The 13,397-nt window shown below is 48.0% G+C and overlaps 1 long non-coding RNA gene across 1 annotated transcript in view; it reads left to right on the top strand.

The window, feature by feature from the left end:
* LOC142768739 (uncharacterized) overlaps positions 1-13,397 on the top strand; it is a 111,724-nt gene that overhangs the window by 55,409 nt on the left and 42,918 nt on the right. The gene's annotated exons all lie outside the window — the stretch shown is intronic.

Consider the following 13,397-nt stretch of genomic DNA (forward strand, 5'->3'; position numbering starts at 1 on the left):
TCGCAACTGCGACGAGCGCTAAGATTTGCTGTCGCGGAGGCACATCCGTTGTTGCCACTTGTCGCGTTGCACGTTTCTGGAAAACTGAACAAGATCGCTTGTCGCCCGAAAGTCAGCGTGGTGATTTCCGGCAATAGTGCTGCGCCCTTGGTCTTCGCTTCGGTTTCAATTACCTCTCTATGCTTGACACCACGCTTACTTCAAAGAATGGAAGTTACCGGCTATATTCTCAGTTACATTCTCAGTTCCCGCGGTGAGTGAAAGAGCGGCCGTATTTCGTCCTAAATCTTGTTATCGAAGGCTTATTTTAATCTTTCGACGCATTGTAGCAAGGGAAAATTTCATCGCTTGCTGCAATGCGAAATCGGCGTTCGAAGTGCGTCACAGTCGTCGCAGAGTACGCTTCTGGGCAACCTTTCATGGTTAAACGAATTGCGAAAAAAGAAGGTGGTGAAAAGCTCTTGCGGCTTCCTGATGTCACACAAGACAGTAATAAGTTTGGCATGTTGTCCTCGACCAACTTTCAAACTTCTTATCAAAATTAATGGCTATAAACACGGTAGTTTTCGTTCAAGCGACAATCACACCTTGTGTCCGACATGCGGTGGCAATCGTCACGACGCGACGGCGCGACGGAGCATGTTTGTCGCTGCCGTTTGTCGCCGTCGCTAGGAAATTCGGTGCATGCGCTTAGAGCTTTAACTCCACATGCCTCGGCATTTAGGCTGAAATAAGTAGTCTTAAAGATCCTGCCTGAACTCGCGTTGTCCTATTTAGGCTTGCTAATGCTTAGCAACTTAAACTGCGTAGTCCTAATTAGGCTTGGTCATGCCTAGAATTGCTCCAGTGGGCTTAACTAAGCGAAGCTCTTCATGCTTCACCTAAACTAGACTATTTTATACGTTGCGCTCTGTCTGATTTCCAAAAAGACACATCCTTTCTCTTATATAAACTGCTAATTCATCCTGCACGTCACTACTCGTCCGTTGTCTGGAACCCTTATGAGGAGTGCGAGATTTAGGAACTAGAAGGAGACCAGAAAAATGGCGGTAAGATTCATATCTCATCAATGCGACCGCGATTTATCACCCTACACTACTCTGTCTTCGTTGCAGTTAACTTCCCTTCATTCGCCTCGCCGAATAAGATCATTAAAAGTTTTGCTTAGCATCATTTTCCACAAATTTAAACTGTCAAAAAGTTGGCAGATCCCACGTGCAGTGGGAATTGACGATATGCGAAGCACGAATGAGAAAGGTTGTTATATATGTCACTTAAAAATCAGCACAACGTCACGAGGTGGAGGTAAATGATGCCGTTATTATGTTTGGATGCATCGTTCACCTTCGTCATCTATTGACCTCACGTGATACTAAACTTAGTTTATGCGGAGCTAGCGAAACGGTCGCGAGCACGCTATGAGTTTAGTATGTGGTCATGTTCTTACATAAAACGCTTGTCAGGATTATCATGTTTGCACCAGTCATATATTTCGGAATCCATTGACGTCACGTAACAGCAAGGTTGGTATATGTGGAGCAAGCAAAACGGCCGCGAGCGCATCATGAAGGGCCCAATATACTCCACTGTAGCGCTGACGCGCGCGCACGCTGGACACAGCCAAGCTACGTTAGCAAAACGTGAGCACTCTATAGTCCGATGCCAGGCGCGACCAGCGCGACCGGCGCGACCAGCGTCCATTGGCGCAGCCCGACAGCTACCGGTGCGAAATGCGACACGCTGCATTTCGCGCCGGTGCGTTACCCAGACAACAGTGCATCTCTCTCTTTTCATGACGGAGGAACGCCGGACGCACTAAAACACGCATGCATCAAAGCAACGCAGCGCGGCGTGCGCCTGCGAGTACATGGCAGGGCCGGCGCCTGGCGTGGCAACGCCGGCGTGACGCGACGTAATGAACGCTGGCGAGCACGCGCACTGCGTCACGTCAAAATGCATTGGCGCCTTGACTGTCGCATGTATACTCACCTTCTTATACGACACGCATCTCATGATTATCATGTTTGCACCAGTCACAGACCTTCGTCAACCATTGACGTCAAGTAATATCAAATTTGGCATATGTGAAGCTAGCGAAATGGCCGCGAGGGCATCATGAGTGTAGCATGTAGTCATGTTGTTACATGACACGCATGTCATGATTTTCATGTTAGGGTCTGTCGCTTGTGTTCGCCATGCAGTCATGTCATAGCATACCAGTTTTGTAACATGCCATGTGAACGAAACCACCACAGGAGCTGCAGAATTACGAAATGTAAATCATGACATTCATGACATACATATCACGATTTTATGTTATGACTAATCAAATATGTTCTTCATACAGTCATGCTATGCCACACCAAGTTTGGTATCGATACCATTATGAAAATGGCCAGGAGAGCTAAAAGTCGTAGACGGCTAGATAGATAGATAGATAGATAGATAGATAGATAGATAGATAGATAGATAGATAGATAGATAGATAGATAGATAGATAAATAGATAGATAGATAGATAGATAGATAGATACGCTCAAATTCGCCGAAGTTCACAAAGAAATGCTTCGCATCTAATAACAAGGAATACATAAACTTCACCCCACAGTCAATGACTAGAAGCTATCACAACCTAATTTTGCGGCCTTGCTACGCTCAAATTAATATGATCAAGTTCAGTTTTTAGGGCGAAGCTCCTTAAGGTTCTGGTCTGTCTTTCCTCCGTTGTTTTCGTGCGTAGCCACTGGTGGCACATACCAGCTCTAGAACAGGTAAGTGCCACAGGGGATGCGAGATGGGAGATGGCGGTACTTTCACGATTCACGAATACAGATGGGAGATGGGAGATGGGGATGCGAGATGGGAGTGTTCCCTAGATGGACGCTTGGACGGACGGATAGACAGACCAGTATACGGATGATTGGATGAATGGACGCACGGAGCGGGTATGCGTCACAGGACATGCGAGATGGTGGTACTTGGAGTGTTCACTAGATAGACGCATGAACGGACGGACAGACGGGTGGACGGACAGACGGATGGAAGGACGCACGGATGGTCGCGCGGACGGGCTGGCGGACGCTTCGCCCCACTAATCCTCATTCACTCCGTGGATATGCCGTGATTTTTTTACCCTGTTTCATCGAAGACTTGAGTTAATTATCTGGTTCTGACTCCACCATGGTGGCCTAGGGGCTAAGGTACTTGGCTGCTGACCCGCAGGTGGCGGGATCAAATGCCGGCAGCGGCAGCTGCATCCTCGATCGAAGTGAAAATGCTGTAGGCCCGTTTGCTCAGATTTAGTCGCACGTTAAAGAACCCCAAGCGGTCGAAATTTCCGGAGCCCTTCCCTACAGCGTCTTTCATAATCATATGGTGGTTTTCGGACGTTAAACCCCATGTGTCAAACAGTCATCGATCACCTGGTTCTGTTCGTTTACGCCCAACGCAGGGTTTTCTAGCTGAAATCTATAACACATATGTGTGAAATACACTGATCTCTTCACAAATGGTGTTTGTTAGTTTCGTTTTTTCTATGTTTTGATATATTTGCCTCAATGGTCACACGTTGTAACTGTGTTACCTGGTTGCGTTATTTTCCTTGTTTTTAGATATATTTCTGAGTATTCTTATACGCAGAAATATAGCTATATATTATATACACATACTGCAGCGCTATTAGCGCTGCAGTAGGTGTATAGAAATAAATAAATAAATAAATAAATAAATAAATGTGAATATATTTGTCTAGGTTAGCAGTATTCTAATAATTTGTGTATTGAATTTGTTTATGAAAGGTATCTCAGAGACCCTCTAGTGTACACAAGGCTGACATGGCGAGCGAGAAAGAAGTCTCAGCTTTGCCACAAAGGCGAATCAATCAATAGCAACAAATTGAAAGGGCACGAGCAGAATGGCAAGCAGGTCGAGACGTGCCCTGCGTTTCTTACACACAAATGAAGCACGAATAGTATTCACGGGTACAGATGAACGCGGATAAGCGTCTCAGTTGCTAGTTCGCTGTGCCCGAGAGAGAGAACACAACTTTATTGTCGTCAGACTTAAGGAGGTAGGTGACCCGCCAGGCTGAACCTGATGGCCACCTCCTCTGCCCTTTGTACGGCCTGGAGCTGAACGGCCAGGCTGGTGGAGGTCAGAACTGCCTCCCACCCCTCTGGCGAGGGAGCGGCTAGGAGATCGAGAGAGGGGGGATCTTCCCTGCAGGCCCAGAGAATGTGATTAAGTGTGGCTATTGAGCCACAATGCGAGCAATGCGGATCAATCGAGTCGGGGTATATACGTGCATAAATGTATGGGCACGGAAATGAATGTGTTTGCAAGCGGCGCCAGATAACCTCCTGGCGCTTAGTTAGCTTATGGTGCGGGGGTGGTTTTGTCTGCCTCGAAAGACGGTAATATTGTGTGATGTCATGGTAGGATGTCAAGGCTTCACCAGGGTTTTCCAAATCAGAGGCGGGTACCACCGCTCGGCTGACGAATCCTCGAGCATATAGGTGGGCCGCCTCGTTCCCTGGGTTCCCCGCGTGAGCCGGCACCCATACCAGCGCAATGGAGGATAGTGCGTCTTCCTCAGCATCTGTAAGGAGACTGGGCAATAGTAAACGCAGAGTTGTGGGGGCCACAATGCCACGTGCGAAGTTGGATATAGCAGCCTTTGAGTCACTGAGTATAGTGGTGAATCCGGATGCTGCTGCTAGCGCTATCGCCGCTTCCTCAGCTTCTGTCGTATTAAGCACACGGACAGAAGCAGCCGCTTTAATTTGAGGTGAATTGGCGTTGTTGCCGGGGAGAGTGATTACGCTTATTGCATATGCTTTAGTAAACTCTCGGTATTGGGCGGCGTCAACGTACGCAACGGTTGGGTTGGACGCGTACGTTTTTTGCAAGAATTTGGCCCTCGCTTTCCTTCTACCGTCGTGATGGCTGGCCAACATGTTCTTTGGCAGTGGTTTTATGAGGAATTTCTTTCTGATGTTGGGGGGGATGACAGCCGGATCGTTACCCGTAGGAGATACCACATGGTCAATGTTAGCAAGGATCCAACGCCCCGTCCTGCTTCCCTGTAATCGGTGAATTTGCGCCGTAAGATGCGCTTCAAGAAGTTCTTCTAAGGTGTTATGCAGCCCAAGACTGAGGAGGTGCTCTGTCGATGTGTTTCGGGGGAGACCCAATGCCACCTTATACGCTTTGCGTAAGAGCCGATTTAGTTGGGCTCGCTCAGATTGAAGGAGGTGCAAATAAGGGAGGGCGTACGTGAAGCGCGACAAAACGAAGGCTTGAATTATCTGTAGCAGTTCTTTCTCCTTCATGCCTCGATTGCGAGCGCTCACTCGAGATATAAGATGGGCCGTCTGGTTCACGGTTACGGTGAGACGGTCTAGCGTAATGTTGTTGTGGTGGTTTGTTTGCACAATGAGTCCGAGTACTCTCATGTGGGCCACCTGCTTAATTGGCGTGTCATTGACATACACGTTAATACTAGGAAGTGGAGTCTTAATTTTGCGGCGATCTGGAGGTCGCAGTAATAGTAGCTCCGATTTGCTCTGGGAACACTCCAAACCCGCTTCTGACACGTGCTGAACGACTACGTCGGTTGCTCTTTGAAGAGTCTCCTCGATTTGACCATCGGATCCCACCGTCGTCCAGAGCGTGATGTCATCTGCGTAGAGGGTGTATCGCAGGCCGGGTATCGTGTCAAGTTTGGGAGGTAGTGACCTCATAGCGAGGTTGAAAAGGAAAGGGGACAAAACAGCTCCCTGCGGGGTGCCGCGATCACCGAGTGTGATGAGCTTAGAACGAAGGTCACCCACTGAGAGTTCAACCGTTCGATTAGATAAGAAAGCACGGACGTAGTTAAATATGCGTTCCCCGGATCGTAGTTCGGACAGACTGCCTAAAATGGCACTATGCTTCACGTTGTCAAATGCTTTGTGAAGGTCCAGACCGAGCAAAGCCTTGGTACTAGTGCCACTCTCAGGTCGTAGGAGATCGTGATGCAACTGGATGAGCGCATCCTGAGTGGATAGATGGGCCCTGAAGCCCAGCATTGTGGGGGGAAGTAGGCGGTGCTCTTCCGCGAAATTTTGCAAGCGACAGAGGACAACATGCTCCATTAGTTTGCCCAGGCAGGAGGTCAACGAGATTGGACGAAGATTCTCCAGGTCGAGTTTCTTGCCCGGTTTCGGTATAAACGCGACCCTTGCGTGTTTCCATTCTGATGGCAAATGGCCGGACCTCCAGCACTCATTCATATATTCAGTAATGGCCCCTACCGACTTTGGATCGAGGTTGCGCAGCGTCTTATTTGTCACCCCGTCAGGACCGGGTGCCGATGTTGTACGCAGTTTATGTAGCGCTATGCAAACCTCACTTTCCGAAATGTCGGCGTCCAACTGTTCGTTGGCTGTTCCAGTGTATTCAGGCAACTGCTCTGTGCTGTTCTGTTTCTGAGATGTGTTGATGTAGCGGGTGATGAGCTCCTCCAGCAGCTCTTCGTTGGTGCCCGGGTATTGATGGACAATTCGCGCGAGCTGTTTGCGTGCGGCCGACTTGGAGCTACCAGGGTCCAGCAGGTGTCGCAGAAGATGCCACGTTTTCTTGCAGCCCATCTGGCCATTGAGGCTGCCGCAAAGTTGGCCCCACTGTTGGCGTGTTAGCACAGCGGTGTGGGCTTCTAATTCACGTTCGAGCCTCGAGATGCGGCGGCGGAGCCTTGTGTTGTGACGTTGGCGCCGCCACCTACGCATGAGGCTTTCATGCGCCTCCCACATATGTAGAAGGCGTGAATCTGTTGATGGCTGTTCCGGAGTTACGTCTGCCTGGTATGTTGTAGCGTCCACATCTCGACTCAAAGAAAGTATCCATTCGTTCAAGTCCAATACCGAATCGGGTGCCGTTTCTTTGCGCAGTTGGCGGAATTTATCCCAGTCTGTAATGCGAGCTGTGGCTCGTTTTTTTACATTGCTTGTGGTTAACTCAATGGTTACCGCTAGAATGAAATGGTCACTTCCTACGGTGTGACCTGTGTTTTGCCAACGGGCACCCTCCGTGTTTTTGCAAAGGGAGAGGTCTGGGGTAGTATCTCGACATACGCTGTTCCCGATTCGCGTCGATTGCTCCGGATCATTGAGGATACTGAAACCTAGGTCGTGTATGATGCTCCATAATCGGCGACCCTTGGGGTTGGATTTCGGGTATCCCCATTCGGGATGTTTTGCGTTAAAATCGCCTAGTACGAGCAGCTTTGCATCCTTCGCCAGATTTGTTGCTTTCCGAAAGATGTAAGGTAGATCCGCAGCTGTATCTCTTGGAGGGCTGTATATATTTAAAATGAAAAGTGGCTTGTCTCCTCGTCTTTTTGGTATAATTTCCACCAGTGTGTGATGAATACTCGTACCCTCAATTTCATGTTGAATGGCTGTGACATTCTTGTGTACTAAGATGGCAGTGTGGCATTGTGCGCTCGCGGATATGTCTATTTTCTGATTATATGATGCGTATCCGGGCAGTTGAGCGGCAGTGTTCGTTTCTTGTAAAACTATGATGTCCGGCGAACATTCCCCATTTGGTGCATGGTTTTGAATATGCTGGATATGTTGCTGCAGATGGCCCTTCTTATTGCGGAAGCTCCTGCAGTTCCACTGCCAGACGGTGAGCGTGTGGAGAGCCGCCATGACTATGTTATTGGCGTAGGGGCCGGTGTTTGCCGGCTATTGGATGGTGTGTGGTGGATGGCCAACTGCACACTGAAGTCGGCCAGTGCAGCTTCGGTCGAGCTCTTTAACACGGCGAATGAGGTGGTTGTTTCCCGGATGGTTTGGTGGATCGCATTAAAGCGCGTTTCTATTTCAGCGTTCAGATCGGATTTCAGCGTTGAGATGGCTGCCGTGACTGCCGTCGTTACTTTTGTAGTGATGTCGGCGTCTGCGTGGAGTGAAGCTGTGGGTGTAGCTGCCTTGCGTTTATTAGCGTTCTGAAGTTGAGGAACTGGCGATAACGCCGGGTTTGGTGCCAGGGGGTTCGGATGTGCGTCTTGTGTTTCGGATGATGTGGGTGTAGTTTGTTTGTCGATACTGAGTGCTCTATCTATTTTGGCTTCTAGAGACTGGATGTAGCTAGTCAATTTAGCTATCTGGGACTGCTGGGCCGAGATTTGAGCCTTAAGGGCAGAATTCTCCTTTGCCAACTCCCTCACCTGTGAATCGGAAAATAGTAGTGATGCCGGGGCGCCCCGCTGCCAGGCCACCGACTTGGACGCTTCTCCGGGACCTCGACTGGATGAACGAGACACCGATGGGCTGCGCCTGGCTGATTTGGACCTTGAGTGAGATGAGGGCCTGCTGTCTCGTCGTTGGGCTGAGCGTGACCTCGGGCGCCTGCTGTGGGATCGACACCTGCTGCCACGTCGTTTAGCTGAACGAGACCCTGAGCGCCGGGTGTGGGATGGGGACCTGCTCTCTCGGCGCTGCTGCTGGTTGCTGCTGTTCCCGAGTGGTGGGAGAGATGCAGAATGGTCTCGAGATGATGGGGAGCGTCTGCTGGAGGAGCCACTGTGAGATGGGTTGCGATGGATGTTCGACGAAGGTTCTTGCGCTTCTTGCTTCGATTGCGGGGTGGGTGGCGCCTTCTTGATAAAGCGATACTTGCAGTTTGAGCTGCCGGTGTTGTGTGCACCATTGCAGACGATGCAGCGTGGCGTGCATGCGGGTGTTTCGCCCTGTCCTGGTGTGGGGTGTTCCTCTCCGCAACGGCGGCACCGCTGCTTACGTGGCATCGGGCAAACATCCGTGCGGTGACCAACCTTGCGGCAGTTAAAACACGATTCCACCCTGTTGTAGAACGGGTACAGCCTGATGTCGGTTCCGTGGTAGAATATCCACTTTGGAAGGTTTGGCGTCATTAGTGCAACCACGACGTGCCTAGTTTGGCCCAAGCGTCTTCCACTCACGATAGGAATGGTGGGGTTGCTGGCTTGTAGGTCTGCCAAAATCTCTTCGTCTGAGAAGTCATCGTATGCATGGAACATGATGCCTCGTATGGCGTCGTCTGGAGGGGGGGCGTAGACATGGAGCTCGATAGTGGCAGCGCCGATGGTAATCGACTTCACTCGAAGGTAGGCTTGGGCGCGTTGCGAGTCGATCACGCTCAAGGTAAAGGTATTATTGGTGGGGTGCGTCCGAAGGCGATCCCGACTTGCTGGTGGCTGATCTGGCAGTGAAGCTGCCTTGAGCAGGGCGTCGTGCAATTGCCACGGCGGCACTTTCGTCAAGTCGATGGGCGTTCTTGGACGTCCTACTATATGAATGGAGTCTTGCGGCAATCGGGGGAGTGGTGCCCGCCGACGTAACCGAGGCGGACGTGACTTGACCTGGGGTTGGCGTTCCGGCACAGCGGCGCGGGCATTCTCCGACGTACACGGTTGAAGAACGGGCTTGCCTTGGTTTTGAAGTTCCCGTCGGCGTCGTTCCTGGGCACGATAGCCGGGCGATTGCCAGGAATCGTCGGACCACTCCTCTTCAGAGATGGTATGACCTTCTACGACGCACTCCATTCCGGTGGGCGGCTGGGCACGACGATGTGAGTAGCGTGAGACGCTGCACCAGGCTTAGGCAAGGAGCCGGACGCGCGCTGAGCCAGCTAGGCTCAGGGCGGCGAGCGGCGTTGGTCGGGTCAGCAGATGCTCCTGGGAGAATCTTGATAAATCCAGTGCAGAGAGTGATATCCGCGCGTTCCCCTCGCTGTGCCCGAAAAGCGCGTCCTTTTCGCAAACGAAGACTGCGCTACGGGTGCAGTGAGTATAGTGCACCCTGTAACTACAAGAGAATCATCCCGGTGAAAACCCTAAGGGTACGATTGTCCCTACCACGAGATAAGCGAGCACTCGCGAGTACGTCCACTCTCCGAGGGGCAAAGTATGCGTGAGAGATGAGATCGCGCGTAGCCGCGTCGTGATAAACGGGCAACGCACGCGCTCATTGCACCATCTCGCTGGTAATGCGGAAAACACGATAGTAGTTCCCCCCGAGATACCCGCCCCCAGCGGTAAGTGGCAGGTATAAATAGCTTGCCTTTTGAGTGTTGAAGGAGGTGCTCCTCGGTGGCTCAGTAGTTGACGCCTTGCACTCACGATTCACACGTTCGATTCCACACGCCGGAGTCTATTTTTATTTTATTATTTTTATTTATTGAGTTTACATATATAGATACGTATAACTATACGGTGAATGACAGTGACGGCGGCGGAAAGATCCAGCCGAGGGTGTTCATATAATTGCTATCGCAATAATACAAACAAGTTAGTTAACATTCACAAACCATGACTCAACGGAGTCCTTGAAAAGGGTGTAGTTGACGTGAAGGGCCGTCTTTGAAAGACGGTTGTTTCAGTCGATGGAAGTATTGACAAAAAAATTATTGTAGGTGCGTGGATGTGCGGCAACAGGGAGGGCACACGGCTTTATTATGGCTGATATCTACAAAGATGCGATGAGCTGCATTGATGGAAGAACAGTTAGGCAACACGTGAAAAAATATTATAGTAGAGTGAAAGCCTTGCAGATTTGTTGCGTTTTTGAAACTAGGCAGTCCAGTTTTTTTTTCAGGTTAGCTGCGCAAGCAGTGCACCAATAGTCAGAGTATATCTAACTACACTGTTTTGTATTGATTCCGTTGAATCAGTTATGACGTATTCAGAGAGACGCCAGACAGAACAAGCATACTTTATTTTGGGACGAATTAGTATTTCTTAGGTTAGTAAATTAACTGGAGACGAGTGTATTAGGGCGAAGTGGAGTCGAATTACACATATTGGGATCGAGGTTTGAGAAAGCTAGCTATGCAGCTGGTTATTCGAGGGAAGTTTGAAATTTCGTCAATTTTACTAATTAGCCTGTTTTGTATATGCTGCCTCCCTCGGTGGAGCAGTGGCTGTGGTGCTCAGTTGCTAACCAAAAGGTCTCGGGTTCAAACTTAGCTGCGACCATCGTACTTCGATAGCGGCAAATTGTAGAGAATGGTGCACTGTGCACTGTCAGCAAACTCCACGGTAAAAAATTAGGGGACCCTAAAACCCTTTAGAAGGTGAACGCGATAGTGACATCGTATTCCTAATGCGTATTTCAAACACTTAGTGCATAACACTTTTTCCAATTCGCAATGCACCCACTGTAGGTGGCTTGTAGGGAATAGGCGCAGTAGCGTGTGTGCCTTTTTATTGGGGTACTGGCTTTTAACCACGGAGCCATGATTAAAATCGCAAATTCTGACGCCCGCTGGCAATTGACGCTTGTACCACGCATTATTACTGCAATATTTCATGTTGCGTTGCGAAGCATGTATACAGGACACGTGTATTTGTGAATTGTGAAAGCTACTTTCACTGCAATTTCAAGGAGTAGTAGCCCCTTTTCACTGTTCTCTCAAGCAGAGGCGTTGCCTTGTGCAATAAAGAAAAAAAAAGAGGCGTTGCCTTGTGGTAGAACATCCGCTAGCCACGGAAACAGCCCGGGTTCGATCCCACTCACACCGAAACATCGCTGGTTTGGTCTCCACTATGCTCCAGTGATTTTTATCAGTTATTTTTTATTTTCATATTTCTCGATGTTTCCGTTATGCATAGGATGATGATTTTTCACTCACAACCAACCACGCCGACGCCGCAATTTCTGCGAAACGAGCTCTTTGACGCAATACCGTTAAAGTTTCTGGACCAAATAGCTGCAGCGTGTCTCATATTCATATCGACGTTTTGGTGGGCGATAACCCTAACAGCTTTCTCATTTGGCATTTTCAGCACTTTGGAATTGATATCGTGTGGTCCCGCCGTTGAAGTTACTTTAGTGATCAAAGTATTTCAACAAACTTTTTGTGAAAAAAAAAGAAGAGATAGTAGAGTGTTGATGTGAGAGAGAAACAGATAGCCCAGTTCTCAAGCACGCGTAATGACCATTTCAAGAGCGAAGATGCTACATATGCGCTCTCTTTGTGTACTGATGAATAATCAGTTGGAAGTAGCCTGTTGTGTTTCTTGTTCTTGTCTTTGTGGGCTTACCAGTTTTTTTTTAATGAAGATATTTCATTCGTGCGTATGAGTCACCAGATGTTTTTGCTTGCTTGAGGTGCCTATTGTTTTGTGATTCTCAAGCCTCGTTATCTTACGGTTAAACCGGAAGACGTTGCGTGCTCTTTAACTGAAAATGGGGGTATTTTCTGAGAAGCTTGTGCACTTCAAAATATAAAAAAGAACCAATTGCAATTGGCCATACTGAAACGAATCCTTCACACGTTCTAGACGCAGCTGTGCTAGGTGACGTGAAATACCATATAAGGTACAGGCTGTTCATGATGACCACCGCTTCTGTTCGCACGAAACGGACAAACGAAAAGCTGCACTGTAAAATAGACGCTTACAAAGCGTGTTCTTCTTTTTCAAAAGACAAGTACACGTCCTTAAATAAAAGACAAAAATAATTTTACGTATAGGGTTGACAGTGTTCTGATAAGGCTGTGCGCTTGTGTTTTAGAAAAGGAACGATTTCACTTGGTGATGCTTAAACTATATATACTATAGCCTGAACGTTGCTTTGAAGAATGGGAAGGTTTCACAATAATAATAATAATAATAATAATAATAATAATAATAATAATAATAATAATAATAATAATAATAATAATAATAATAATAATAATAATAATAATAATAATAATAATAATAATAATAATAATACGGTTTTATTCAATCGATACCTTATTTACCGTACTCAGGAGCAACCATATAAGGTCTTTATGCACGTGCACACAAAAATAAAACGCTATAGATGAACAATAAAAGACGGACAGTTTTCAGATAAAGAAATCAAATAAAAAGAGCGAGTAAGTGCTTAAAAAAACCAACGCAAAGTGAGAACAAGAAAAAGAAACACGAAAATCACGGAATTGGAAGGATAATTATGAGGACTTTACCTAACTATGCGAAACACTTCGACAAAGACAGAAAAGGCAAGAATCTGCACATTCGTAAGCATTATGTTAAGGCAGTAGAAAGCTTAGAAGAAAACAATGAGAAGTACGGGCTGCTGGTCAGTTGATAATTCATCTTAACTGAGCTGCGCAATAAAAAAAAAACTTGAAGTACAAAACGAAGACACCTGGACACAGAGAAAACTAACAAATCAAGCTTTACTGGAGAAAACAGACATATTTATATATGCGGTTACAAGAACACGGGCAGTGAAAGAAAGAAAAAATCAAATGAGCAGACACATTGGAATAATGGTGCGCTTCCAGAAAAGGTATACCTCAGCGGCATGTAACATAACCGAGTTTTTCGCGAGAAACAAATTGCCAGCGTTGTTGAAAAAATACGCTTCTTCAATTTGC

Source organism: Rhipicephalus microplus, chromosome 8 (assembly GCF_043290135.1).
Source record: "Rhipicephalus microplus isolate Deutch F79 chromosome 8, USDA_Rmic, whole genome shotgun sequence".
NCBI lineage: Eukaryota > Metazoa > Arthropoda > Arachnida > Ixodida > Ixodidae > Rhipicephalus > Rhipicephalus microplus.